The sequence below is a fragment of the Oncorhynchus masou genome, unplaced genomic scaffold (assembly GCF_036934945.1).
Source record: "Oncorhynchus masou masou isolate Uvic2021 unplaced genomic scaffold, UVic_Omas_1.1 unplaced_scaffold_4275, whole genome shotgun sequence".
NCBI classification, from domain to species: domain Eukaryota; kingdom Metazoa; phylum Chordata; class Actinopteri; order Salmoniformes; family Salmonidae; genus Oncorhynchus; species Oncorhynchus masou.
This window is the reverse complement of record NW_027010671.1, coordinates 25,194-29,710: the sequence shown is the minus strand read 5'-3', so window position 1 is coordinate 29,710 and position 4,517 is coordinate 25,194. Positions and strand designations below refer to the sequence as shown.

General features: G+C 42.6%; 1 pseudogene; it reads left to right on the top strand.

Moving 5' to 3' along the window:
• The first annotated feature begins 1,079 nt into the window (after positions 1-1,079).
• Positions 1,080-3,601, top strand: LOC135534992 (zinc finger and BTB domain-containing protein 26-like; annotated as a pseudogene).
• Positions 3,602-4,517: the final 916 nt, after the last annotated feature.

Sequence of the window (4,517 nt, the reverse complement as noted above, 5' to 3'; positions counted from 1 at the left end):
ATATATTGTAGGGACTCAGTGTGTCTCTCATCTGGTGATGTTAGTCATTTACAGCAGACACTTGATCATTGGCTTGCCTCAGTGGCAGCTCTATTGTTTGTGTGGACTTCCCTCCAGTGGTGAAACCTTGTCATGACAGCAGATAAAGAATACAGCCGTTACTTTTGCTTCTTTTGTTATTTCATCATATTCCATTCCATGTATTCAGTAGGTCGATGAAATTATAAAAAACAAAGGTAAATTATGTAAATTATCGTCAATATCTTGTAGGCTAACTGTGTTGTAATACTATGTTGCAGGAGTGACACACATGGTGAGGAATAATTACTTCATGATCTGAGGATTAAATGAGCCACATGAATGTGGAACAATTTTAGAAACTCAAGCGCATATCACACATATCGTAGGAATGACATAATATTAACGTTAGTGTTCTCATCACCCGTCTGAGGGGACCAAAGCATTTCAGCATGTGCTACTATCAAGCGCTCCTGCGCACAATAAACCAAGTGCGTGCGTTTGGAACGCCCAGGAAACAGGGAAGTGATCCGCAAGCGAATCTCTTTTTTTGTGAATGAGCGGTGCTCGCTTGATGATTCTTCAGAGATGCGGAGAGGATTACAGACATCTGTCAGCCACACAATTATAGACACCATATAATTCGTCACCCACCCTAGCTACGTACTGTATTCAGGAGAAGGAAGAAGAGTAGACTAGGACTCTACTACATACTCATATCAGGCGAGTTTGAAATATGCAAATCTCTTCTGCTGCATCATTCAACTACAACAATACACTGTCTGCTGTAATTCACGACCAGATTGTTTTCGAACGTATTGTTCAGTTGATAATTGTCGGATATGCAGTAGCACTCGTCATGAATATACAAGATCCCCACATGAGAAAAAGCACATTTTCAGTCACTGACTGGCCTGTAACTTTTAGATAAATAAAATATATTTTAAAAAAACGATGAAAAATATATTTACGCGCAAAATACGTTTTGTGTCAGTAGAAAGGTACCTCATAAACAGTAACAACTATGTAATGATGATGTTATAACATTGTAATTACAGAGAGAGAGAAGAGCACCACCATGTCATCTTCATTCTCAGACACTCTCCAGTTCCGTTTCTCCAGCCCAGTCCACGATGACTCCATCCTGCAAAAGATGAGCCTGCTGAGAGAGGACCGACGCTTCTGTGACGTCACCCTCGTCCTCGGATCAGGGTCGTTCCGCTTCCCGGGTCACCGGGTGGTCCTGGCGGCCTCCTCTGCCTTCCTCCGGGACCAGTTCCTGCTGCATGAGGGGAGCCGGGAGCTGCTGGTGACTGTGGTGCCCAGTGCGGAGGTAGGCCATCGGCTGCTCCTGTCCTGTTACACAGGCCACCTGGAGGTCCCTCTGAGGGAGCTGGTCAGCTATCTGACGGCAGCGAGCGCACTGCAGATGAGCCACGTGGTGGAGAGGTGTGCCCAGGCCGCTCTCTCAGTACCTGGACCCCACCCTTGCCCACCTGAAGCTGGAGAGGAGCCCAGAGACCGAGGGAACCCCTCTACCACCACCAGACAGCGTTAAACCCCAACCCAGCTCAGCAAGTCTGGACGAGGGGGAGATGGAGGGGAGACCCAGGAGGACCCAGAGGACAGGGACCACAGCTTGGCCTCAGAAGACACTCCTGACAGTGTCCACATGGTACACGCTAACAGCACGTACACTAACAGCACGTACACTAACAGCACGTACGCTAACAGCACGTACCCTTACAGCCCGTACCCTTACCCGACGGGCGCACACAGACGCATAGCAGCGCCCGCCCACGCCATGCAGAGAGTATAGGAAGAGGACCTTCTCCCCAGCAGGAAGTCCTGCCCACAGCAGTTCAGGATTGGCTGACAGCTCCCAGGACCAGGAAGTGGACGGGGACTCTGGAGAGGACATATACATGCTTGCTGCTCGTCATATGCAGGGCGTTGGGGGCGGGTCTCCCGAGTCCTCCTTTAGAGTTCTGACGGGGGCAGAGTTTTCAGGACGGGGACAGGAGATGCTCCTCCAGAGACCCTACCTGTGCAGGAAGTGTGACCGAGGGTTCCACCACCTGGACAGCTACGTGGGACACCTAAAGGAACACAGGCTCTACCCGTGTCTTCTCTGTGGGAAGAGCTTCAGCCAGAAAAGCAACCTGACCCGACACATCAGGGTTCACACAGGGGTCAAGCCTTTCCAGGTGAGTGGAACACATCCCTCCACCTTTACTGTGTTTAAAGCACTTTGAGCATCTTGACAAGCTCATATGTGACTCAGTTGGTAAGCATGTGGGGCTGTCAATGCCAGGGTTGTGAGATGTATAAGATGTATTTTAGTATTGTTTGTATGTAATGTATTGTAATCTGCTTTGGATGTAACTGTCTGCTAAATTTCTTATATTATTATTTTATTACTATATTATTATTCCAGTGCCCGCTTTGCCACAAGACCTTTTCCCAGAAGGCCACACTGCAAGACCACCTTAACCTCCACACAGGGGACAAGCCACACAAGTGCAACTACTGCGCCATCCACTTCGCACACAAACCAGGCCTCCGGCGCCACCTCAAGGACATCCATGGCAAGAGCAGCCTTCAGAACATGTTTGAGGAGGTGGTGTGAGCCTGGGAGCTGCTGGACTTCTGCAGCAAGAGACTTCGGAGTTAAGCATACCAGTGCCTAAATGAAAACTACAAAGAATTTGAACAACAAAAAATTCAAACTACAGAGAATTAGAACTACAAAAAATTCAAACTACAGAGAATTAGAACTCCAAAGAATTAAAACTACAGAGAATTAGAACTACAAATAATTAAAACTACAGAGAATTAGAACTACAAATAATTAGAACTACAAATAATAAGAACTACAAAGAATTAGAACTACAAAGAATTTAAACTACAAAGAATTAGAACTACAAAGAATTTAAACTAAAAATAATTAGAACTACAAAGACAAGGAGGAAACTAGTGTAAATGTATTGCACTCAATGTGTACATATGCCAGTATATATTCAACTTGTCTGCCTCTTTAATGATGTAGCTAGAGATTTAGCACAGACCCATGTCTAAATGAAAACTATGTAGAAGAACAGGCCAGGAGGGAGAAGTAGACTAAACTAGAGTGGATTGAAAAGATATTGAAATGACCAACTGAAGATGATCTTCCACTAGTTTGCCTCTTTCCTAATGTGATGTTTTTGCACTTTATTTTCTCCCCCATCCAGACACTCTTAATGAGTGTTTTGATGGACTATCACAGGAACATACAGAATCAGTCAACAAACTGTAGCTACATCACTGCTATTTATATTTTTGTGCATTAGAGTGTGTACCCACAAGTGTGTGTGTGTATTGTGTGTGTGTATTTGTATGTGTGTGTGTGTGTGTATTTGCGTGTGTGTGTTTATTTGTGTGTGTGTTTATTTGTGTGTGTGTATTTGTTTGTGTGTGTGTGTGTGTGTGTGTGTGTGTGTGTGTGTGTGTGTGTGTGTGTGTGTGTGTGTGTGTGTGTGTGTGTGTGTGTGTGTGTGTGTGTGTGTGTGTGTGTGTGTGTGTGTGTGTGTACTGTAAGAGAAATGTGTCCACCTGTCTGTGTTTCTTTACAATAGATATCTGTCTGTGTTTCTTTACAATAGATATCTGTCTGTGTTTCTTTACGATAGATATCTGTCTGTGTTTCTTTACGATAGATATCTGTCTGTGTTTCTTTATGATAGATATCTGTCTGTGTTTCTTTATGATAGATATCTGTCTGTGTTTCTTTACGATAGATATCTGTCTGTGTTTCTTTACGATAGATATCTGTCTGTGTTTCTTTACGATAGATATCTGTCTGTGTTTCTTTACGATAGATATCTGTCTGTGTTTCTTTATGATAGATATCTGTCTGTGTTTCTTTACGATAGATATCTGTCTGTGTTTCTTTACGATAGATATCTGTCTGTGTTTCTTTATGATAGATATCTGTCTGTGTTTCTTTACGATAGATATCTGTCTGTGTTTCTTTATGATAGATATCTGTCTGTGTTTCTTTACGATAGATATCTGTCTGTGTTTCTTTATGATAGATATCTGTCTGTGTTTCTTTACGATAGATATCTGTCTGTGTTTCTTTACGATAGATATCTGTCTGTGTTTCTTTATGATAGATATCTGTCTGTGTTTCTTTACGATAGATATCTGTCTGTGTTTCTTTACTGATAGATATCTGTCTGTGTTTCTTTATGATAGATATCTGTCTGTGTTTCTTTATGATAGATATCTGTCTGTGTTTCTTTATGATAGATATCTGTCTGTGTTTCCTTTATGATAGATATCTGCTGCTTTGATATATGGCCGTGACGCACAACACTCAAAGGATCCCATGTGTGTGTTTTATTAAGATGATGTTGTTAAGATGATGTTATTAAGATGATGTTGTTAAGATGATGTTGTTAAGATGATGTTATTAAGATAATGTTATTAAGATGATGTTGTTAAGATAATGTTGT